The 25501-nt window shown below is 47.7% G+C and overlaps 1 long non-coding RNA gene and 1 pseudogene across 1 annotated transcript; both read left to right on the forward strand.

Annotated features, from left to right (window-relative positions):
• Positions 1–11398: 11398 nt before the first annotated feature.
• On the forward strand, positions 11399–14445 carry LOC146170745 (uncharacterized; annotated as a pseudogene).
• A 3573-nt stretch (positions 14446–18018) lies between these two features.
• On the forward strand, positions 18019–24528 carry LOC146170746 (uncharacterized). The gene is made up of 3 exons (XR_014703124.1): positions 18019–18131; positions 19503–19628; positions 24206–24528. It is a non-coding gene; the product is annotated as an uncharacterized LOC146170746 (long non-coding RNA).
• Positions 24529–25501: the final 973 nt, after the last annotated feature.

A 25501-nucleotide genomic window follows, 5' to 3' on the forward strand; every position in this document is an offset into this window, starting at 1 on the left:
AGTCCCTGTCCTTCTCTCTTCCTCTATCATGAGATAAATCATGGTGGCAATTCGTTGACCTCACCCCAATGTTTTGTTGTTTCACTATGCCATGCAGCGTTTCAGCAGGATTAGAGTTGAACAATGGCAGAGCTGGTTCAGGGCCCCTTGTTGCACCTAACCCTTATCCTCCTTTTTTTGTCCACACAAGAACTCCTTAGAATGACTTCCCAATCAGTCGGCTGAAGTATGCTCGCGAACGCTCAAGATGCAAGTTGATAGACCCTTGAAGCAATTTCTCTAAACCAAGAAAATGACAGATGCTGCGAATATTTATGCAGTTTCTTCTGCGGCGATGCTGTTTCAAGTCATTTTGTTTTTTGGACATTATGTTTCCATTCCCTCCCATTTATTTCCGATTTTATCATTGCAAAGGAGTGAAATTTGTTTTCCTATCACTAAAAAAAAAAAAGTTGTCTGCAAGGCGTGGTCGCCATTTGTTATCTGTGCACAGCAAAAATGGGTGATGTTCGCTACACGTGGGAACGAAGCTATAGCGATAACTCGGCGCGGTCAACTGTGGGTTTACCGCAAGGTCTCGACATACAGCTGTCTACATCGAATTGACGTGGTATTGTTATCAAAAATCATTTCGAAACGGATTGAACAGGTTCAGCCCAGTTCGTGAATGCACCTTCGTGCAAGACTCAGGCTCCTATCTCCTGAGGGAAGCAACAACTGCTGCCTTGGTAGATATTGCCGCGTGTCTTCTGCGTGTTTGCTTGGAATTGCTTTCGCACTGCTAGCTGTGCTACTATGCTTATATTTCTGAATCTTTTTGAGTAAGACCACGTGGCTCCTTGATGCTAAGCAGTAAGGATTACAACTAGCGTTAGTCTTTCGTTTTATTTTCTTTTACTGCTTTGCATGTTTGTTATCGGAAATGCTTTCAGTAAAAAAAGAAAAATGCCGCTGGTGACCTCGACGTCAAAACTGCGCGCCGAATCAGACTGTCATGTGATTTCCGCTCCACACATCGTCGCATATTTCATTTCGGTGGTGTCAATCGATATTCAGCCATTCGGAGGCAAAAATTCTGAGCCTCCTCTACTTACTTTACTAAAACTAACTGACGTGTTCGAAGGTGTGAAGAAAACGATGTCCTATGTCAAAACCAAACGCGACGTTTATTTACTTTTTTTTTTCCGGTACAAAACCGGAATGAGGTGCAAGAAACACCCAAAAAGCTTGGAATTTCACTGCGATGACTAATCGGGGATGTCCATGTGCGCTTGTAAAGGGAGGCTGTCATTGTGCTAATAAATACGTTCGATTTTTTTCATTGCGGCAGTCTAAAAACAGTGGCGATGTGCGTGTGCCGCGATGGATATCAGTACTCTGTTCTGCACGACCGCCCGATACAGACACGCGCTTCATTCCGTCAACCCACCACATGCACTAAATGTCCGCGAATCGTTTACGGTGCATTGCATAATAATAATAATAATAATAATAATAATAATAATAATAATAATAATAATAATAATAATAACAATAATAATAATAATAATAATAATAATAATATTAAAACAGACCCCTGGCCTTGAAACATGAATCCACGGCTTCGAGGCTTACTATTTTGAGCATAGCGTAGACGCACAGAGAAGTAGAGAGTGCCGGCTGTGCACGCGCATTAGCCCTACTTGGCCCCACTAATGCCACTGCGTGTGCGCCGAAGGAATCCGGTAATTCGGTTTACATGTAGGCAAGCACTTTTCTCTTGTCACAGTGAAATGCGCCCAGCTGCCCTCTCGGCGTCACTTTGTTTATGTTACGCTGTCTGCAGTCGAAACTTCTCTCTTTCCACGCAGCGTAGTGTGGTGAACTGTCCCACCTTTGCGAAGATGTCCATACACGCTTCGTAAGTGACCAAATACAATTAGACAGACGTACAACGGCTGTTACGTTTCATTACGGTGATTATCGGTGATGACGTCTGGTTTTTGATTATCTATGAGCACATATTTGTAATGTTTATAAGCATGAAAAGCACTGAACCAAAACAGTGTACATTCTCATTTCAGCTAACGCTCGACATTCGGTTCAGCAGCGTCGAATTCCTTCGTTTCTTTTTTTTTTCATCTGTACTCCGTATGCGACGTCGTCCTTTTGCAGTTGTATTTCTTGTAGCGGCTGCGAAGCTACATTCAAAACGGTGCTTTCCGAGAGGACGGCTGCACCTAAGCACACGTGTGCCACTGAAAGCTCTAGGGAACAGAGCACGCACCAACGGAGATGTGAAGGAGACAACCAGTCGATACCGCCGGCCGAAACTATTTCTTTTGGTCTACTGCCCTATTCCTTTTTCGACCAATATTTGAGAGTCGCATGACGCACATAGCATCTAAACGGTGGATCATACGCGTGGTATGCCAGCTAGCGTATCGTGATGTCACGTGCGAGCATTTTGCCAGCACACCATGCAGCATAACGTGGCGATATCCGTAGCACTCGCTGTCAAACACATAATGTCTACATTTTGCGAGAAATACCACTGGACCAACTGCGCGCACGGATGAAGAACCTCGTCCAAGCAACCTGCAATCTGTCAAGGCATGTCTTAATTTTGATAAATTTGCACTTTTGTCGCCAGCCGAAAAGCAAGCCCGATACATGTAAATTTACCGGAAGATTCTGCGCATTCTGTTTGGATTTTGCTAGCCGTGTCACTTGCTATCCGAGCCTGAAGCGCCTGGCGAAATACGAATGCGTGAGGGAAAAGTACAGGGCCAGAAGCATATTCAGAAAAGCACAAAATAGCGCAAAGCCCCTCAGCGATTGGGCGTGAAGGTTAGCGGCTTAGCACTGCAGGCGAGCGTCCACTGTTCGCACACAATGCAGGGGTGCAAAGGGCGATGCGGTGACCATTTGCAGGCTCTTCGTGCGAGCGAATAGCCCCCGCATAAACCACAGTGTATGCGCGCAAAACATGTGCACGCACGTAGTGTGCGTGTCATGTCTTGTCACCTAAAAAAAGCTTTCACTCCGTGGTCCTTCCCTAATGAACTGTTTGTGTTTCCACTTTGAGTAGATGCGTCTCCTTGTGCTAGGAACCAGCGGTGTCTCGCACCACGTTCTCAATCGAGTGGTGCCTCCAGGTATCCATTCATTCCTTTCACTCCACTGACACTCCCTGCTTTCCTCTATATCATGAATTGTAGCCTCTGCATCAGGTGAGAGAGTTGTCGAAATTCTTCCTCTATGGGATGTTTGAAACCGGATCTGCTGCAGAAAGAAGTTGTTTCGACAGGCAATGAATTTTTGAAAAGTGTGACACTCGCCTCACAAACAGCAATGCAAATAGCAACAAGCAAGACACTTCACAGCACAAAAGTAGTATAGGTGGGTTGCTGAAACCTAGAAGTCAGCAGAGCAAAACCCCTTCACCATGGCAGCCAAACCTGTTTTGAGGGCAGAAGTTGGGTGCAGCGCAGAATACTTCTATGTCCAGCCTGATGTCATGCGCGAACGTGTTGAGCAGAATTCCTTCACTATTGAGAGCCTGGAGGAGGTAGGGGCAGGGGAGGTGTTATGAATGGCACTCACAAACGGAGGGGTTCTTAATCCCATAATTGCGACAAGAAGAAGAGGGGTGCAGGAAATGTACGTGGCCATTATTACCACAATAGACGTCTCCTGCACTGCACCTGTTTTGTGCCCCCAAAACAGGTTTGGCCGCCATGGTGAAGGGGTTTTTGCACTGCAGAGAAGCTGACTTCTAGGTTTCTTGACTAGCTTCAGTACTTTGAAGGAGTGTAGTCACGCGCGCCTCTCCTGGCAATTGAATGAACTCACACTTTTGCTGCTTTTACCTAGATGGCGCTAGCAGTGAAAAACCTTTAATGACCGAATACAGGTGCAAATACTAATTATCACCATGGTTTGTGCTTCTTATTTTAACTTTATTTTACAGTAATACAATATTAAAAAAAAGCCAACTCAAACAAGGCTCACGTTGTTGAGTATGACGGCCTTCTCCATTGAATGTCGTGTACGAAAAATTGATTATATTTGAAGGCTCAGTATAATCGTGCTAATTGTATAAAGTGCAATTTGCGATCAGGGTTCACAAATAACGACTATTCTAGTTTAGCCATGCATGATTCCTAGGCTGTAGAATGAGCGGTTTTTCTGGTCAAGCTATGCGATGTGAGGCAGTATTACGGAAATCTTCAAATTGGAAAGGTAATTAAAAACGAACTAGCGAATAAATTTCGATGAAACTTCGTACACTCAACTATTATAATGTGCGCCCGAAGTGGTAAAAATTTTACTGCTGTGCACGTTGATAAAGCGCAGATATTCGTGCCCAAAATAGCCAAACTTTACCATGTTTAAAAGGCTGCCGATCAAAGACTGATTAAATTAAAACTAATTACGCTTCAGGTTTCATAATATAAGTACCCATTCTATGTGTAGGCCAAAGTAAACTGTTCTAAGTGCAGCAGTTTCTTCAGCGAACTAATCCGAAGTAGGGTATATCAACGACGCTAGCGAATTTGTCATCTGCAAAACCACCTCTCATGCAGTTGATAACGTTGACACACTAAAGCAGCGCACATCATTTGACAGAGAGTATATTAAGCTTTCGAATGATGCCTACATTGTGATGTTCGAAAAAGAACAACGCGCAGAATGCTCACGCAAACATTGCCTAAAATGGCACATTCGCGCTGCCGGAGTGGGACCCCCGCCTTAAGTCGCCTGCTTCAACTTTAGAGCCATAACGGCCGCTTGTGTACCCTGCACTCGTTGTAGCTAGCCAGCAGCGGGAACTTAAAATTCCTTATGCTAGCATAAGCAGACTTTCACTTTTTATTCACTTTTTTTTTTTGCAAATCTTCGCCGAAAGATCGCGCGAACCTCGTTCAGTTTCACACTATAATATAGCTGCTGCAATAGAAATGTGAGTGATGATTATACAAACGTACTATGTGCACTCGATGTGAGCTTAGAGATATTGTTCTTGAACGATACCTTTAATTGTGATCATTCGAACCGCGCATTTGCGGAGCTACGCCGATCATCAAAATTATAGGCTTCTATGCAGCTAATAAAATGGCACATTTTTAGCTGGCATGGCGTTTCGTCGGCACTTACCTCGATCATGCACAGAACCTTCATGATGAGGTCGTCATTAAATTCACCAGCTGGCACATATATATATATATATATATATATATATATATATATATATATATATATATATATATATATATATATATATATATATATATCCATTTTACTCTCGGGATCTTAATTTATTTCATTTTATACATATGTATATGGTCCTATACCTAATACCCCTTATCCGTTCTTATGCTGTGCTCATATTTTCTTCTAGCTGCAGCTCAGGTGTTTCATGCAGTCTTCAATACCATATCCTGGAGCAAAAAAAAATGGTTTGCTTCCACTCATTAACAATATTAATTAAACCGTTAAGAAAAAGAAATAAAGAAAATAAGCTAATTAGTACTGTTTACCATGTCTCTCACAGCAGCATTTTTATTATGCCTGCTCTCATTCGATCATACCGTTCTAATTTAAACAATTCAATTTTTTTTAACAGGACAAAAATCTTGACCAGCTAGTTAAGCTCGTGGGGCTATTCTGGACCTAACTGGCTCTAGCTGGAACCAACTGAGGATTTTCCCATAAACTATACCCTAAATGGTGAAGATTTCTGCTTGATATAATTAAAAACAAAATCTCAGAACTGAAAGCATAACCTCATGCCCTTCATAAATTTAGCAGAACATACAGTACCTGTAGCTTTCACACCATGCATCAACTTTTCTATGCAAGTAAAAGCAATCGATGCATTGATTTTCTCGAAGAAGGAATGATATGCAGGGAAGACTTCGAAGTCATTAAAAATTCAAGTTTATTTATTATGTACATTATTTACATTGAAATGAACACAATTTCATTACAGAGAACAAAAAAAAAATGAAGCCATATGCAGGAATTAAAGACAGAGATGAACTATGCATGCAATAAAAAATGCGCCAGAAACATACTCTAATTTCCAGATATATAGTCTGCACTGTCTATAAAAACCAGCTAAAGAAAGGATAATTCGCATATGGCATACATTGCGTGTGACTCAGGTGTATGCATAGCAATAATGGCATAACATGGTAAACACTCTTTTTTTTTTGGAAGTATTATGAGTGCTTTTCAATGCACACCATTGCCATCACGTGTGTAGGGCAAAGACCTCTGCCATATACATCAGCTAATTAACGGTTTCTTGTGCCAGCTGCACCCGCCTAGTCCTCACAAACTTCCTGATCCCATCCGCCCACCTTTCTGCCTCCCTCTGTGACGTTTGCCTTCTCTTGAAATGCAGTCAGTTACCCTATAGCAACCATCGGCTAGCTTGCCCGAATATTAAATGCCCTGCCATGTCCATTTCTTCTTGGTTTCAACTAGAATATTAATAACTCACGCTTATTCCTGACCACTCTCTGTGCTCACTTACTGTCTCTTAGTGTTAAACCTATCGTTTTCTATATCAAAACTGTCTGCATTGTCTAAAAGTTCTGTTGAAACCTTTTTCTTAGCCTTCTCATTGCTGCCCAATAGGCAGTACCGAAAAGATACAGCTGTCACATATACTATTTACTTCTTGAGGTATACTACTGGGCAGCTGTCATTCATGATCTGAGAGCTAGTACCTGCCAAATGTACTCCAAGTCAATTTTATTTTTCTAATTATTTGACTGCCATCGAAGAGACAGGCGATTGTTGTACCTGTACTTATAAGACATATTTCCTAACCACTTCCAGGTCCTTGCTACCTATTGTAAACTCCTATTTGCTATCCTAGCCTATTAAGTGTTACTTTCATTTCCTCCATATAAAATTTTAGCCCTATTGCTCTACCTTGCCTGTCTAAATTCGTCCCCTGAGTTACTTTGCAAGGCACCAGTATCAATGAATCACAGGTTACTGAGGCGTCATCCTATACCCTTCAGTTAAAAAAAAATAAAATAAATAAACGGCTGAATTATTTGGTGAAATGAGAGATAGGGCAAAACTGTGCCTTTCTAAGTCAATGATTGTAATGGGGTCATTTGTCGTGCAGTTGCCTTCGTTTAGGGAGAGGCTTCAGAGATGAACATTCCTTTACTGGTGAACTTTGTACATGCAAGCCAGAACTCTCTGGCACAGAACTGGCCAGCCTTCTAAAAGCACAGTAAAAAAATAATTCGTTTCGGAGAGAACTTCCTCGTTATGACAATGATAAAAAATTGAAGTGCACTTTCCCCAACCTTCCACAATTTTTCTATGCATTTCTGAAGGCCCTGGAGGAACTGCTGGCTCAGACACTGCAGCCCCAGAGGTTTCTGTTGAGTCTTTATGGCCATGGAATGTTGACGCGGTCGATGCCTTCGCATCAAGCTCTGTTCGTTTAAACTTTTCAGGACGCGTCATGGAATCGAAGACCAATGTAGCTGGTGTCGAACAGATAAAAGTTGGACCCACATATATGCTGTGACATATAAGAGGCACTTTACAGAAAAAAAAAAAAACATTTTCTCATGTCCTGCAAATTTTTGCCGCTGATGAATATATGCATAATACTGCTTTTACAACATATATATTGTAACAGCAAATTCAATTAACATCATTAAGCTGCCGTCAACACCATTTTTAATATTTTCTTCCCGCGCGCTTCAACAAAGAAATACTGAGTACTTCCGAAATACCGCGAAATACCGAGTGCATATGCATACGCGCACACGCACACACACACACACACACACACACAGATAGGGCTCTTGATATCATTCTTGAATCTATATGCATGTGCATGCAGATTTGTATATGTAGTTACAGGCGGTTACAGAAAGGCTAAATTACTAACGCTAGTTGAATGAAAAAAAAAAAAGAAAATCAGCTAGGTATAACCATCATCAATTTCAAATCTTTCACATACCGAGTTGTCATTCTTCCAGTATTCTTCGCCGAGGATGCAGATTTTTACAACTTCTTTCTCTACTCGGAAAGGCACGCGTCCATAAGAATTTTTCCGTCATATATGATGAATCATGGAGAACATGTAAAGAGGTACGCATTTATTAGATTCGTATAAATGACTCACATACACACACATGCACACTCTCTCTCTCTCTTTCGCGCGCACGCAAATAAATTTTGCGCAATCCTTGCTACAATCGAAAAGCGAAATTATTGCTCTTATGTGCAGTATAAAGTTCACATTACAGCATTGCACAGTTCGCCTTAATGCTGTCGTGCTGCAGCTAAATGGCGCAAGAAAAATCGAGTAATGCTTGCATGCGTATACACATACATATATTACTGGCTAGAAGCGCCGTCACTGTGAAAGGAACTTACCTTTGGGTGACGAATCGAACTCTCGTGAAGTCCGCACAGCTATACTTTACGTTGTCAGCCGAGATCTCTCCGACTTTTTACAATCTTCTTCGCATTTCAGGTATCAATGTCAGTAGCCTCCCTCCTCATGTATGTCGCTGAGTTAGCGTCGCAAAATGAGTTCCTGATGTTCAGGAGCGTCACTCGTGGTCGCGAGGAAACAGTGGAATGGATAGAGAAGATCGAGAAGCGCGCGCGCGGATCGACGGCCGGAAGGAAGGCGCGGAGCGCGCTTTTTTATGGTATGTATTTCTTGCCGACGCCATGACGTCACTGATCACGTGAAAAGCGGAGGCCCCGCCCCTGGACCGATTTGGTGTGAATGTAGCATCACCCGCGAATATTAGTATAGTGCCTAGAATATACTGACTAGTGTGTCGAGCGCGCCGGCTGGGATGGCTCGAATAGCAATGAAAGCCGCCGGCGGCCGCATAGCGGCGCTGTGGTGCATAGCGGCGCTGTGGCTTATCCATTTAGGCTGACTGCACGTGGGACGCACGTGGGACGCACGCTGCGATCGTCTGCTACGATAGCCTGTGCGGGAGTTTGGAATGTATGTGACGGGGTGACCGAGCTGTGCAGGCTCCCTGCTACGTGTGTGCGAGACGGCGTTAAATGCTGAATTGTCGTGATATCGTGGAGGATGCACGGCTATGCAGGGAAAAGTGATGTAGGCCTAGGCTAGCTCAGGTTCGGCGCTGCAACAGTGCTCCCTCATCCCGAACCGGTTCCTCCCTCTCATTCCACCGGCTCTCCTGTTGTCCCGCGCGGTGATGGCGCGAAGCTCAAAGAGGCGAGAGCGCACGGACGCACAGATGGTGCAATGCGACGGCTGCCAGAGATGGGTCTACCTCGACGAGACCGACTTTGAGGATCTTCAGACAGCCAATGCAGCGGTCTCGTTTACTTGCAAGCTGTGTGTGCGGTTGGAGGCGCTCAGTGCCAGGCTATGCGCGGCGGAGGAGGAGGTGAGGACACTTCGGCGAGACGCCGCTCGGGCACCGCAGCAGGCAAGGGGGTTACCGCTCACACACGGGGATGGAGCTGCCGACTTGGCGCCCGACCAGGGACCCCAGGTGAGTGTCCTGCCTAAACCTTCGACCCAGCCCAGCGGGGAGCTACCTGCAGTGGACACGGACGGCCCTATCGTGGGCCATGCCCCTTTGACAGGGGGTGGTGATGAGCACATCCAGCGGGAGCAAGCGGCGAGCGACCACCAGTCGACAGATGTTGACATGCTAAATAATAGCCTTTTGTGCACAACGGGAAGGCCGGCGAACAACGCCCAGGCAAGGACACTGAGCACTCAAACTGATGCACGCCCGACGTCGCAGCAGACCACCCCGTGCTCGAAATTGCACGCGGCTGGCACTGGGTCAGACGGCAGAAAGACGAAGGCTGGAGAAAGCGGGCAGAATATCGGTGCTCCGGGTGGCATCACGCCAGCGGCGAGCAGCGGTGGTCTACCAGACACCACAAGATCATCTGCCGGCCAGCAGCCCAGGCCCCGAAGTAAACGGAGGGACAACACCTTGAACGAAGGCAGGTGTGCTGGTCGGAAGGTGCCCCGTACGGGTGCGGGGGACGCCCTGGCCCCGACCTCACGGGAAATCTGTGTCATCGGGGACACAAACGTCCCACGCCTGGCGCGAGCCCTTCGCCGCCAGCTGGGCACTCGAGATTGCTTGAAATGGCGCTACGTCCGACGGGCGACGGTGCACGATGCGCAGTGTTTGCTGCGTCGTTATCAGAGCCACGGGCGGCTGCGCGATTCCCTGGTGGTGCTTCACGTTGGAGTGTTCGACATACTACAGGGTGTGGAGCCGGAAGTGGTGTGCAGTTCTATTCGTGACGATGTGTTCCCGTATGCGCCGAATTTGGTCATCTGTGCCCTTCCAGTGGTGTGTGCTGGGGATGTCGACCCAAGGCCGCGCGTTGCCCGGCTCAATGCCGAGCTGAAAACGTTGTGTACATCTATAGGCGCCACATTCGTGGAGGCCGCAGGATTGCAAGGAGACCGAGGATTGGCGAGGGATGGTCTGCATTACCGTGCTGAAGCAGCCCGACAAGTGGCGAACAAATTGGTGGAGCTTGCGCAGCGTTTTTTAGGCGGAGAGAGCGGGACACGGAAAACCCGCACGGAACATCGCCTACAGGGGCACAAGACCACGGCGCAGAGCAAGCAAATTCCCGTTTCTGGTCCGGCAGAACATGCTGGCATGAGCACCGAAAGCCTGTGCGCGCGCGGGCAGATGACAACGGGGGCCCTCGGAGAGGGGAACACTCCCCTGGCCCTCGGAAAGGTGGCCTCACCACCGCAGTTGTGCGCTCAGGGACGGGTGCCCTGGGTCCAGCCCACCAATCGGGACGGACCAGCATATCTGACACCACCTGCACCCCAGATACCTTTTCCGCCAATGCCAGTGTGGCCCGATCCTCGGTTTTATGGACCTGTGCCGACACAGAGTGTGCTGCAGAACCACTATTATCCGACGCTCGCCCAGCAGTCCGGGTCCCAAGCCCACCAAACGGACACCGGAATAGGCCGCGACCTCTACCACATAGTGGCCGAGATGGTCAGTCGCCACATGGCGCTACAGGTGCCCCGACCAGTGCAGTAGCAGGCCGCGGGCGGGCTCGCGTCCACCGGCGGAGAAAGGAGCAGCTGTGTTTTTCGGTGGGCTTCCTGAACCTACAGGGCGCTCGGCGGGAGCAGAAATGGGCCGAGCTGTACCGTGCTTTGGACATGGAGCGGTTTTCAGTGTATGGGGTGGTGGAAACGCACCTAAGAGACCTGGAAGAACCACCCATCGATGCCGAGTGGTGCTGGTCGGGGTGCAACAGGGATGCCCACAGCCGTAAAGGAGGCGGGGTCGGAGTATTGTGGCGACGGGATCTCCAATGGAAACGCGTAGAAGAAGGCTGCAGGGAACACTTGTGGGTGGAAGGTAAAGTGATGGGGCATCCCACTGTAGTGTGCGTGCTCTACCTGTCTCCGCAACATCTAGCCGAGAATTTACAGTTGATAGACTGTGTGCGCCGGGATGTGCGTCGCCTAGCCGCCAGCAGGCAAGTAATAATCCTCGGCGACTTCAATGGCCACCTTAGCGAGCTGGACGGCCGCACAGACGCTAACGGGCAACTTCTCCTGCAGCTGGCTGAGGAGTTCGACCTGACGGTCGCCAACCTTGAGCCACGATGTGAGGGGCAGGCAACATGGTGCGCGCGTGGTAGTTCAACAACTATTGACTACGCGTTGGTTTCGTCCAGCCTTATGCTTGCACTGCGGGAGATAGCAGTCGACGAGGGGGGTCTTGTCAGCCTCGGAAGCGACCACAACCGGTTACGACTCGTCTTTGGCAGCTACCGCAAGAAAGACGGAACCAGCTTACGTACCCCCCATCGGGCTGGCGCGTACCTTCCATGCCAGGCGACTGAGCGAGTGGTCGACGAGTTCGAGGCGTCCCCGGGGAGAATGGAGGCGCGGACCTATGACCAGTACATGTCTGCGCTACATGCAACAATTCTGGACCACATGGTTCGTGAAAGCTCACGTCCTCGTAGGAGGAGGAATCCGTGGTGGGACCGAGAGGTGGAAGTGGCGTGGCGGGAGCGGCGTGCAGCAAATCGCAACCACCGGATGACGATTAAGGAAGGTGTTCCGGATGTGATAGCGGCCGCTTGGGCAGACTACTTGCACCTAAAGCACAAGGTGCAGACACTGGTGCAGGCGAAACTCGCAGAGCACAACCTTCGGCTCATGAGGTCCCTGCGCGAGGAGGGCAAGACGGCAGCGCAGAAATTTTGGGGCTATGTGCGTTCAATGGACCGGCGGGATCCCCCGCTGCCCCCCATCATCGATGCGACGACAGGGCAGCCAGCTGAAAATCAGCAAGAGTACCTGACGGCATACTATGCCACCTTGTATGGACAGACGGTGGCATGTGAGGAGCCCGAAGAGGAGACCGTAACCTCGCCGATGGATGAGGGGTCTCCGGAAGAGATGGAGCCGCGGTGGGAGATCTCCAGCAAGACCATGGAGCGCGCCCTCACTCGCATAAGTGCTCGTACAGCCCCGGGACCTGATGAGGTGCCGGCTCGTTTGGTGAAGAGCCTCGGCCCGGAGTCAAGAGAACAGCTCGCTGGCCTCTTGACAGCTGTTATCAAGGGAGCACCAATCCCGAATGAATGGCGGCGGGGGCGAGTCGTTCTCATTCCAAAGAATAGAGAAGTGACGGGAAACCTGCCGGACTTCCGCCCGATTACAGTCACCAGTGTCGTGTACACTCTTTACCAGGGTTCTAAAGGAGTGGCTCAGTGGCTGGGTGGAGGCTCGCGGTGTGCTCACCGAACTGCAGAATGGCTTCCGGCCAGGCCGCCGGTTAGATGACAACTTATTTGTCATCACGCAGTGCGCAGGCATCGCGCGGAAGGAGGGGCGCTCGTTGTTGTGTTGCTTCATGGACGTCGAGAAAGCGTATGACAACGTGCCCCATGAGGCCTTGTTTGCGTGCCTGCTATCGCGCGGTCTCCCAAGGACACTCGTGTTGACCATCCGGCGCCTCTACAGGCGGAACTACATCACTGTGTACTTTGGTGATGTGCATTCAGAGCGCACAGTGGTGTCGAAAGGCCTTCGGCAGGGCTGCCCACTGTCGCCGCTCTTGTATCTGGTGTATGTGTCAAGCGTGGAGCGGGCCCTGCTTGCATCAAGCCTGGGATTTCGCCTGCGGCTCAGCACAAGCGGAGTCGACGAGGGCTGCCGACTGCCAGGACTTGCTTTCGCTGACGACCTGGTCGTGATGGCAGAATCGGCGAGGGACCTTCAGCGGCTCGTCGATATCTGCCACGCTGAAATCTCCTAGCTGGGGCTGCGGTTCAGCACTAAGAAAACGGCGGTTGTCCGGCTGGCTGGTGAGCGCGCGGGCGAGGACGAGATCACGCTGGGCGGGCACCATCTGACCACCTGCACAGCATATAAATACCTCGGAATACACCTCTCCGACGGGGCGGACATGTACTCTGTGCACGAAGCGGCGCTACGCCAGAGTGCTCTCCGGGCTCAGTGCATCCTCCGCCGCCGGTGCCTGTGGGGCTGCAGCCGTTATTTGATGGTGCGCGACCTTTGGAAGTTGGTGCACGTGCCGGCACTGTCGTTCGCCAACTCTGTGGTTTGCCTGTCGGCTGTTACGCGCGGATGGCTTGAGAGGCGACAACATGAGGTTGGGCGCATTGCCCTTGGCTGCCATGGCCAGGTTGCCATTGAGGCCATCCAGGGCGACGTAGGCTGGTCCACCTTCGAGGCACGGGAGGCGGCCAGCAAGTTGGCCTTTCGCGGCCGACTGCTCTTCTTGCCACGGGAGCGCTGGGCGAGGCGCGTGTTCGAGTATTTGGCTGCCACTTGCATCCGGACGGACTGGGCCAGGCGAGTTTACCAACTTGAGAAGAAGTTTGGCTTTTTCACCCACCCTATGGCGGCTGACTCTCCATCCAAATGGGCTGCTGAAGTGCGGCTGCGAGTCGGGGAGGCTGAGGGTGTCAGGTGGGCCAGGGATATGGAAGCCAAGTCCACGTTGGCGCTGTACCGGGAGCACAAGCAGAGCATCGGCCCGGTGCGATTCTACGACAACAGCATAGGCAGCGGCCTCCTTTTTGAGGCGCGGGCTGGTGCCTTGCGGACTTTGCTCTACCGGCGCCGTTTCGATCCTGCTGTGTCGTGTACTCTATGCAGGGTGTGTGGCACTGAGGACGAATCGGTGGAGCATTTAGCCTTGCGCTGCCCTCGTCTCTCCATGCCGGCCATAGAGGGCGCCACACTCCCACAGGCGCTCGGTTTCCCCTCAACCCCACCCGCAACAGTGGACGGCGCCGCCGGAGACAGCGCGGCCGCTGACAAAGCATTGCTTAAAGCAACTGCGGCGACGACGAGAAGGCTCGCCGAATGGTGGAGTGCAGTTCGCCAACTGTGATGAAGTTTGGGCCGGGTGTGGGGGTGTGAGTGTGTGGTGAGGGTGGGCGCGGTTGTGGGGTGTGTCCAGGTGAAGTGCTGCGTGTGACTCTTTGTCTTGATGTCTCTTTAGACAATTGTGTGTGTGTGTGTGTGGTTTTTTTTTATTATTAGCTGGGACACCAATCTGGTGTCCACCCGTTACAAAGGGACTAGCTAACATTATCATCATCATCATCAGTGCGAGCCGGTTTCTCACGCACATTGCGCCGCGCTGCTGAGAGTTGGAAAGGGAGCTTTAGAGCTCTTTCAGGAACTTAGGATTGATATAACGTTTTAACATGCTAATGTTAATATCGAATTGCTTTGTGCAGATTGCTCGAACTTGAAAGCTCAATCGGTACGTTAGCCACACGCTAACCCGGTAAACGCACATGAGAGCTTTCGCGTTTGGAGGAATTCAAACTCAAAGAATACAAGTCACGAAACACAGATTCGGTTTAATAGAACGAAGGCAGCATGTTTAATCAAAGGTGACAATGCGAGTGGAAGACAATGCTGGCATGTTCTTCCCACTTGTCCAGATATCCTAAAAAGTCTTCCAAGAAACGCATGTCTGGGCTACCCGGCTTAAGTGCACGCTTGGTTATCCTGGAGGTCATTACTCGTATCAGGCGATTGATTAGCTTGACGAAGTCTTCTGTTGGTTGCACTCGAGTGTATATAGTCTCCACATGCCGCCGGTGCAAAAAATTCCTTTAATAACCTCATCTCCAAAAAGTTCAACCTTCATCTGCAATGCAAGGTCAACCTTCATCTTTTCAATGTTATTGGGTCTTAAGCATAAGCTAGGTTGTCATCCACGGAAGGTATCCGCATCCATGTAACCGGAATGAGAATGTCCTCAAACGGATGACGGCCTCCGTGGTGGTTAAAAGTGTCTGCAGTGTAGCCTGGCTGCCACTCTGTTCACCCACAATGCCCGCTTCACTGGAGCCGGAGGAGTCGTTGCAGTCTTGAAAGCCAACTTCGAGAAAACAGGAGCCCTCGTTGATTTCCGAGCCCGAATCGCCGCGGGTCCGGTCCCTGCGTCCCGCTTATTGGCGTTTACGAGCTGGTTGCTGCTCGCATATGTTTCTTTCCTTCCTTTTTGGTGCCGTCTTGGGCACAAGGTGTGGAGGGTATAATATGTTAACGTTTTGAAAATAACGATGTTAAAATAACCATCTTCTACATGCTTCTGTTTCGCACCCCAGTTATGTAACCCCCCTCACATAATACTCCAATCGGAGCCCGTGAGGTACTTGAATAAATAAATAAATAAAAAAAAACAGAACACAAACGAGGAACCTTTACTTACAGCGGCTAATTAAGGTACATCGCGGCCTGCGATTGCACAAGGTTTTGCCGAAGTCACCATCTTTTGAATGAAGAAGCTGACGAAGTTTTTTTTTTTTTTTTCTCAGATACACATTATGCACGAGACGCGGCCGGTTAATCGCGATGAAGCTCGTTGGTAATGCCGCGCTTACGGTGAAACATGCGCCTAATATATAACTGCATCCATATGACATATGTGTAGCGCAAAAGGACAATCGAGGGACACAGAAAAGGTACACAACACAGGTGCTGTCTGTAGCGCCTGTGTACACTCTTTGTGCTACACACTGCCATGGAGCACCGTTACCGACTCGCCCAGGTTTGCATCCTTGTGAATATAACTGCATGCTCTAAAAATGTTTCTCGCCAACAAAAGCAGTTGCCGTTTACCTTCCGTCATTTCTATCGATGCTTGTACAGAATGCGTACTTACGTAGCATCAGATAGCGCAGTAATACGTACGCTCCTTGTTCTAGCGGTAGCCCCGTTTGCCAAAAAAGCAAGTCTTCTCTGTGCACCACCGCTTTCTTTTTGGCATTTTTCTCTGCAGTCTAGTGAGAGGCACTGGGGAAACAACAATCGGGAACCGCGCTTCACCCCTGGCGACACAGTAAAAAAAGAAGGGATACAGGCGAGCACGTACGCGCGCACAAAACGAGAAAAAAAACACCGATGCAATCGTCGCCGAGCAGGTAGAAGTGCGGAACGACTCGCATGAGCAAACACCAACACCGTAAATAAACTACTGCACCTTAGTGAAAGCAAAAGACGCGCAGAAGCAGGTTTAACACGCACGCACAACACCAACAGATTGCCGTATTCTGAAGAGAGAAAACTGCGTCGTCTGCTCAGGTGGCACCCTCCCGACAAGCAGCGCCCTCTGCCGCTAACGATTGGCTTTCATTGCAAATAGCGCCATCCTCACCCATAGGGAAGCGCGGGGGCTCGTCACACTAGCCAGTATATTCTAGGCACTATAATATTAGAGTCCCTAGAAGTATTTGCTCTAGGGACCCTACGAATATCGAGGATCGGGCCCCGAGTTATAGTTGTTCTAGAATTGAGAAGTGTGCCGTCTTCGGCGCGCGGCAATGGGAGCGACGTGGTCGCCGGAGCGATGAAAAGCGTAGGTGGCGCTGTCAGCCGTAGGAGCGTAAAGTCCCTTCGCATCACAAGCGCGCGCGCCGCAGAGGAAACGCTTGGGGCGTCTGCTTCTGCGGCTCGTTTCCTGTGTGAATTTTGTTGCATCGCGTTGCTTCTCTGGCTGTTGTACTATGGCGCGTTGTTGGGCAAAGAGCGATGATTGGTCAAGCAGGAAAACACATGTTTGCAGAGAGCACAGTAACAGTTCCGTCCGTCTCCCTTCTTTTACTGAATGCTCTTTTACTTCCTTTCGTTCTTCCTTCTTGCTCATTGCGCGCTCTTTCTGCTGCCTTTCCTATTCGAAACCTTCCCTTCTCGAAATACACTCAAAGCATGGTTGACTCAAAGCATGGTTTCCTATAAGCAACAGCACCGCGGAAGGCCTTCGGGTAACAATTTGCAGTCCACAGTCGACCTCGTTGACTACTTATCTACAAAACGCGGTTTTACATACATTATCACATCGAGAATAAGCCAAGACAAACTAGAAAACCTCTTCGGCATCGTGAGGCAATTTAATGGCTGCAACGATCATCCCACGCCAGCTCAATTTTTAGTGACAGTTAATGCCCTGGCATTTTACAACTTACCCAGACGGCCACTGACGTCCGACGGACAGCCGAACTCGGCCGCAACTCGGCGGCCGATTTCGGACGTCCGCCGGAATTCCGGCGTACGTACGAAAGCGGATGGTCGAATCCGTTCGCCCAGCGGACAGCCGCCGTACGTCCGCCACTGGATTTGGTTTTACACAGCTATGATATAGTTTGTAGTCGTCGTGCTCGTCTGAACTGCGTATAAATCAGTAATGCCGTCAAGTCTGCATTATATGATGCCAGAGCGAATCGATGCGATAGAAAGCGTTTCCATTAAACAGTTTTTTTTTTATTTTCCGCATGTTTCATCGTTGAATTCTTCCATCAAAAATTTTTGATTAAAAGTTAAATGACCATTAAACATTTTTCTATCATGATGCTTCGGTGAAATTTTAATCAGTGGCTGAACAGACGCAGAAGCAGCAAGCTCAAAAAGAACGAAACCGAACCTATCCTAAAAAAAAATCTGAAATGAGCCAGTCCAATCCACCTGATGGCTTCACGTTTCCTTGTTCTGCATTTTCTGCGCAGTTACAAATACCTACGGCTGTAATGCACTGCTAGCATTGTTTTTGCTGTGGCTTGGTGCGGCTGGCACACTTTGTTCACCCGCCGATTCCAAAGTAAGTATTTCACCGAACTTTTGTTTCTTTAGTGGAACTTTTCGATGCACCGATAGTGGTGAGCTTTTGGGCAGCCGAACGGTCGAGTATTTTAGGCGAGACTGAAAGGATGGCTCCGCGCCGACTAACTAAAGTGCAGCCTCAAGTCTGAGGGCCATCTTTCTCGGCATTACTGGACGCTGCGCCAGTAAGCCGCGCTACTTCTCTGTCTCTGATAAAGGAGTGCCCGCCCAAGCTTTAAAGGAGTTAATTTGTTAACCATGCGCAACGTGCTGAGTTGTAAAAACTATACGAGAAAACTTTTGCACTCCTCGAGCCCATCGTGCGACATGCCTACACTTGTGAAAACGTCGCGAGTTTTTTTTTTTTTTTTTTCTCCTTTTCTTTCTTTTTTTTTTTTTTTAATGGACAGCCGCTGATCTTTCTCTCTCGAGCTTTACGGCAACTACAGTTTCTAGAAGGAACGGCTGTAGCTACTAAATAACTAAAGGTTTAGTACTCTCCTTCAGCTTTGACAAACCAGGACAACACCTTGCGTATGTTGGTTATGCATGTGGGATCGAACCGCGCAAAACAACCGGACAAGGAGATGAGAGAAAAAAAAAAGTCAGCACTTGTCTTTTTCTTGACCCGTTGTTCTGCGCGGTTCTGGCAGGAATTTGACATACCGCCGCCGCGATACAGTTGGGCTGTGAGCTCTGGTGCCTGCAACGCCTTCTCTTATGCAAAACAGGCATACTGGGAGGCCATGCAAGCCGCGGGCTCAAAAAAAAAAAAAAAAACGAGTTGAGCAAAAGTGAGATGAAAACAAAATTGTTGTTGCTTTGACCTTACAGATATTCAAAGGCTCCTCAGAACTTCATTGCATTATTGACAGCGAGATAATGCCAAAGCTACACTAGAGCCATGCAGCACCTTATAGTGCATGATACTGAGCTTATGTCTCGCACTGAAAGCTCTTACCATGTTCTTAGATTATCATATTAAAGTAGCTTTAAACCCATGCTTGTTAATACAGTGATAGCCATAAATTGAATCTAGGGCATCATGCTCACATACAAGGCTTCTGATAACTGCTGGTCACATGATGTGGGCTATAGCAGAAACCTGTACCTGGTCATCTTACAAGCATTTGTGCAATTGATGCTTTTAATGTGTTGTAAAAGTTTTTGTGTTCTGTTTCTGTATGGGAATGCTTTCCTTATTGAAGGCTAACATTTGGCTTGCTACAGCAAAGCCTCTACCTAGTCATCCTAAAAACAGCACCGCAGTTGGTGCTTTTAGTATGTTGTAAAAGTATTTGTGTTCTGCTTCTGTATGGCAATGCTTTTCTCGTTGAAGACTAGCATGAGGCTTTCAAAAATTTTTCAGATGCCATTTGCTGTAGCCGATTTCGTAAGCCAACAGGAAGCAGCACTTTGAACATGGAAAACTGTCATCCACGGGGGAAAAACAGCAACATCCCTTTGCATTCTCATTTCTTTGGTATGGCTAAAAGTGAGTATTGTATCATTATCTATATTATTAATATTGAATCATGATTGTCAGTGTTGAAGTTGTTTGAGCGTGATGATTTTAAACACACAGGACATCCCTTCGACATTAAGGTTTTAGCTTGTTTACATGTAGGATATAGAACTGGTTTCAACAAACTTTATGCAGCAAATTCTTTTTACTTTGTCCACCATGTTACTTTTTGTCATTGTCCGTTGAAGTAAATAACCAGTATTTTACGTTTACACAGTCGTCCACTCTTAGCTTGAATGGGAATGTGTGGCATGCAGTTTGCAAAATAGCAATGCATCCATCACAGCCATGCATCAAGGCTAAGTGGCTTGTGCGTAGAGGGACTAGCCGCTCCAGCTTCACGTCATCTGCCTCTTTGCTCCGGTGTGCAGACGTGCATTGAGGCAAAGTGGTTTATGTGTAGAGAAACCAGGAGCTTCTTTGTCACATCTGGCTGTTTGTTACGGTGTGCAGATGCACATCGAGGCAAAATGGCTGATGTGTAAAGGGACCAGGAGCTGCTGCTTAACGTTCTTCGCCTCTTTACTACAGTGCACAGCCGTGCATTGATGCTAAGTGGCTTGTGCATGGAGGGCCCAGGAGCTGCAGCTTCACGTCTGCCTCTTCGCTCAGGTACGCAGGTGCGTATTGAGGCAAAATGGCTTATGCATAGAGGGACCAGGAGCTGCTGTGTTGCGTAGTCTGTATATTTGCTATGGTGCGTATTGAAGTAAAGGTACCATGTGTAAAGGTACCATGAGCTGCTGCGTCATGTCGTCTGCCTCTTTACTATGGTGCGCAGGCATGCATCAAGGCAAAGTGGCTTATGCATAGAAGGACCAGGAACTGTTGCTTCACATCTGCTATGATGCGCAGCTGCGTATTGTGGGTGGTGGTGGAAAACATTGCCATCAGATACAAATACAGGAGGTTACTCACTAGCTGACCCTGAGGGGGCCTGTCCTGACAAAAACAAGGGGTCCCTAGTTTGGGACCCCAGTGGTGGTAGAGGGACTAGAGGCTGGTACTTCATGCTGTCTGCCTCTTCGCTACGGTGTGCAGCTGTGATGGATGCAGTGGCATCTCAAAAAGTGCATGCCACGCACTCGCATGTTCAGCCTGAGTGGACGACTGTGTACCTGCTATAGCTTTGTTATTCATAGAATAAACCTAGGCCAAGTTGGATAAATTATAGCTCACCTCATATGTGGTCAGCAAAGAAAAGCCACTCCAGAAAATCTGATGCATTTACTGTCATAGGATTCTTATTCATATACATGCTACTGACAAGTCAGATTCTTTACCCTCAGAAATGCCAGAAAAATAACCAAGGGTGCGTCTGCAATAGTCTAGCTTGCTCTTTCTCTGCAGACTTGAGTCAGATGTGTGTTCCATTGCTGTGGGTGGGACAGGTGTGAATCTTTGATTTTAAGCTTGCAACAAGTATGTTATTGTAGTTTAAAGGCAAAACGGTACTAATAATCGCAGCCCCCCGTGGCCTTTATCCCCCTTTTAATAGTGTTGCTAGACACTGAATTATTAGTTTACTCTGCACTGTTTCTGTCTAGTTAATGTGCGGAGATGTACATATATTTATATGACTTGGAGTTGTCGACTTTGCACTTAGAAACATTGTAGCGTTATCTGGTGTGTTGCTTTCATTTCTTTAATGATTTCTGTAAGGGATCGGTGGGTATGCAAGGCACCATTATTAGTCTGCTCTTTTTGGGTCACCTGTTCAATGCCCAGCTGCGGCCGTCTCCCACTTGCCCTCGGACAGGAGGCGGAGAGACGCGCACAGAGAGGCAGCTACAGCAGCTACAGTGCTTAACGGAAACGTAGGCAGAGAGGGAAAGAAGTCCCCTCTTCCGAGGACTTTGCTGTCGCACTCGAAGACGCGGGGACAGGCAGTTTGTTCTCGTTGCTGTGTCATGTAGGGGGCTCATTTTTATTTAAGGAGCTTTACGAGCAGTATACAACTAAGGGGTCCTTAGTACTAAACGTACTAAGGGGTCCTTAGTACGCTGACTGGACCCATGACCCGGAGGCAGCACAGCTTTGAAACGAGCACCTCTTTTGGAAGAACTGCTTATCGTTCAAAGAAAAAACACTGTCAGGTTGAAGGGTGTAAGGCCCGCTTCCTTGTTGGGGAGCCCATAAAAGTGACAATTATTCAGTGCAGGCGCGCTGAGTGGGGTCTCGTTGAGGATTCCAACCCTGGATGTCAACAATGGTGGGAGATGGCGGCGTTGAAAAAGGGCAAGTGTGTAACAGTGACAGTATGATGCGGAGCGGGAGGATGTGGGTTGGCTCTTCTGATGTGGTCCGCAATGGTGCTGACTCGGACGCCAATAATTGCAATAATTGCCCTGTAAAAGGAGCCACCAAGGATGCAAGCTTTGGGCAATGGTTGCGCACGTGGGACACCGTTTTGATGGGTTCTAATTTTTTTTTTTTTCTTAGGGGAGAGAGTTTGGCATGTGACCTAGTGAGCCAATCATTTCGAGGTCCATTCTCTAAATTCTGTTTGTTGTGAAACGAATTTGTTGTCCCTTTTGCATTGCTTGTATTAGGGAGAGGGTGAAGAACTTATGAAAGTGGAAAGACATGCCAAAATGTTTGTTAGCCAGTCATATGTGAGTTCGTTGTCATTGGGGATGAGAAATGTGGGCGGAGTCCCGAAGTTAATGAAACGGCCCCGCGGCCTGGAGAACTCGTTCTGAGCTAAATTTTGATCTCTTTCCTCTTCGGCATAGATCATGGTCATTGTTTCACCTGTTGTAAATACGTACATTCATGTATAAAATTTTCAGTTCATCTTCCTCTCCGTGTGCAAGTTGTTGTGGCCAGATGCAGTAAATTCACTATTTTCATTTCTATATAACGTGCCTTTCTGAAGATGGTGAGCTCTTTTGTCTAGTCCTGTAAGAAAGCAGCAAAGCGCTCCCAAATCTTCCACAAAACTGTGTGATATCTTTAATACTAACTGCGGCTTGGTGTCACTCAAAACATGTAGTTGAGGTAGATTTCTTCCCCCCCCCCTCTTTTTGTTCGTTCAAATGAGGACCAGCGGACACTAACTCTTGCTTTTGTAATGCCCTAGGCCCCGCCTTAAGGCAGTACTCCAATGTCAATACCATTTTTATAGCTATGGCTGTCCAACAGCACTAATGTCTTTTATACACTTCTTTTACTAATCTCTTACCCAAGTGGTGGCTTATACTGCGGGGGTGAAAGTCTCTGGACAGTATGTGTAGATTTTGTACTAGAATCGCGATGTAAACGAATTGTGACCTTATTTCTCTTGCACACATGAAAGAACTAACGTTCAACTTTCACATCGACAAGTATGGTCCGAGTTTCCTGGTTGATGTGAAAGTTATGTGCTTTGATTGCAGTTTGTGTAGTCCACACACTTGTCCCCGATATTACATAGGGGCAAATTAGGCGCCTTTACAGGGGCAGTTTCTTTGGCGCCCACTACCTTCCCCATAAATAAGCTACAGTGTTTCTTGTGAACAGCTGGCTGCATTTATAAATACCATTTTTTTTTGTAATTTGTTGTGCGTAGTTGAGAAATCCATGACATACATGCACAGCTGGTTGCCAGAATTATGCAACCATATTTCAGTAACTAACATCCATGCTGCATGCTGCCGGTAATACATCAGGAGTTTGTGGTTGTCAGCTTTTTGTGTTTTGTGTGACTATAAGCCTTGCTATTGTAATGTCACATATAGCGCTGTGGGTAAACAAATAACTTTACTTTTAACTCTTGTAGAAGCATGAACACTGCGCAATCACTGCGGCGGGCTATGCTTCCACATTGGGCTTTAGCCACATGTCAAATGTCTATCTTTATTCTGCTGCAGCAGCTTGCATGTTATCAGATAAGTTACTTCGTCGCAGCTGCTCTAAGGAGACGCTTTCTAGACGCTTGTAGCCTAGATGTTGATGTCGATATACCCCCGACACGCCCAGGGAATGTCTTCGGTAGAGGGCACATGGAAACCAGCGAAATGTGCAGTTTACAGAACAAAAAGGTAACAATTTTAAATGATGTTATTATTGATCACTTCTTTTCAGAGCAGGAACAATGACTTTAGAAATCTGCCTGTTAAACCGCTCAAAATGCAGGTTTCTGCTGCCAATGCATACCTGTGTAATACTGCAATGCTCTGGCTGTGCTTTATGTTCATATACAGCATCCTTTATGCTTAGTTTCTCTGCATGTGCACTCCATGTCTTGGGCATTGCTGAGGGCGCATAGCAGCAAGCATAACATGCCATGTTTGGTCAGAGTGGCATGTTCAAAAAGACGACATAAAAACATTAAAATACTGAATGCCAGGTTCTGGTCAAACTACGTTTGTATCTTTTGTTATTCTGTATGGGTTTTGCTGCAGTTATATGACCTTTCTATATAGTATGTGACAGTTCTGAATGGAGATGCATGCGTACAGTGCCACCTGGAAAAAGCAATTGAGAGAAACTGGCAGTTGCCCTTGGAGATGTGTAATCAAAGTTCAGCACAGATAACTTGAATTTCATTTTCCCTTCTATTGCAGGAGGAGCCCAGCCTGCTCTTTCCATCTTAGGCCTGAAAGACCAGCAACAGCTGATCGAGCAAATGCACAGGATAGTAACTGCTCCTGGAATCCCGGCCTGCGGAGGCCGCCCACAGAGAACTCGATCATCTCCTCGCTAATTCCGAAATATTAGGTTTCAATAAATACCTTTTCCTCCACCACCTCCCCAAGGGAAGGGCTGTCACGGGCAAGGATAATTAAAAAAAAATTATTCAAGCAGATTCTTAATACTCCAGTTGGCCTGCATTTTACCATGCCATTCCTTAACATCGATATTTTTTTAGTGTAGACTATTTATGCATTCAGTTTTTGCAATAAAGCAAAAAAAAAAAATGCTTTTTTTACAACCTCGCATGCTGGTATGCCTATGCACTTAGCATGTTTTCAGGAATGGCGCATTTGTGTAAAGCTCAGCTAGCATATGTGCCTCTTTGATGGAAGTTTTAATTGCACACTACTGTTCAGTGCTTTGTGTGTGAAAGTAAAGCAGACAACAGGAAACTTGAACCTGTTGCATATTCTATTGTCTGCTTTACTCTCACGACAAAGGCATTGAGCACTAGTATGTGACTGAAATTTCCATGGCACATGCTTGCTGAGCTTTACACGAATGTTATTGGCAAGTTTTTACACCAATAGCGGGCCCTGCAAGCATGTTCCGGGAAACGTCCGAATGTCCGCCTCTGGCTGCCCGTCGGACGTCCGTGGGACGCGATCCGGATCCACGAACGATAGTCCGACGGACGTCCGCTGTACGTATATCGAACATAACCGGACTTCCGTCGGATGTCCGAAGGTCCGAAAAAGGACGTCCGTTGGTCGACCGTCGGACGTCTATGGCCGTCTGGGTTAGCGAAGCCCCCAAAGACCGGAAGTTGCAATGATGAAATTGTAAATGCCTTACTTGGAATTAGCCGTACAAGGCTTCTTTCAAATCCTATTGATGAGCTTGACCGTTTGGTTGACGAGGGAAGGCTCTAGGACGTCGAAGCTACTTTGAATTCCCTTCCTTCAGATGACCACAGATACGTCACTAGGCACAGTTCTAGCCGTCTCATAGCTTATATTGCAGGATATGTCCCTAGAAAGTTCATGAAGAAGTCAAAATGCAGTACTTGCTCCGCTTATCTCATTTCAAGCAAATATAGTGCGCGGCACAAAAAGAAGAAAATCAAATTATCTCAAACTTCGACCACGGAGGTCTTCTTTATCCGTCCTCGGAGCTTGCAAAGCTCGTGCACACGCTGAAAGAGTCTTTCACGGTTTTTTTTTTAG

Source organism: Amblyomma maculatum, unplaced genomic scaffold (genome assembly GCF_055883805.1).
Source record: "Amblyomma maculatum isolate TAMU_Amacu unplaced genomic scaffold, ASM5588380v1 scaffold_56, whole genome shotgun sequence".
In the NCBI taxonomy this organism is placed as follows: domain Eukaryota; kingdom Metazoa; phylum Arthropoda; class Arachnida; order Ixodida; family Ixodidae; genus Amblyomma; species Amblyomma maculatum.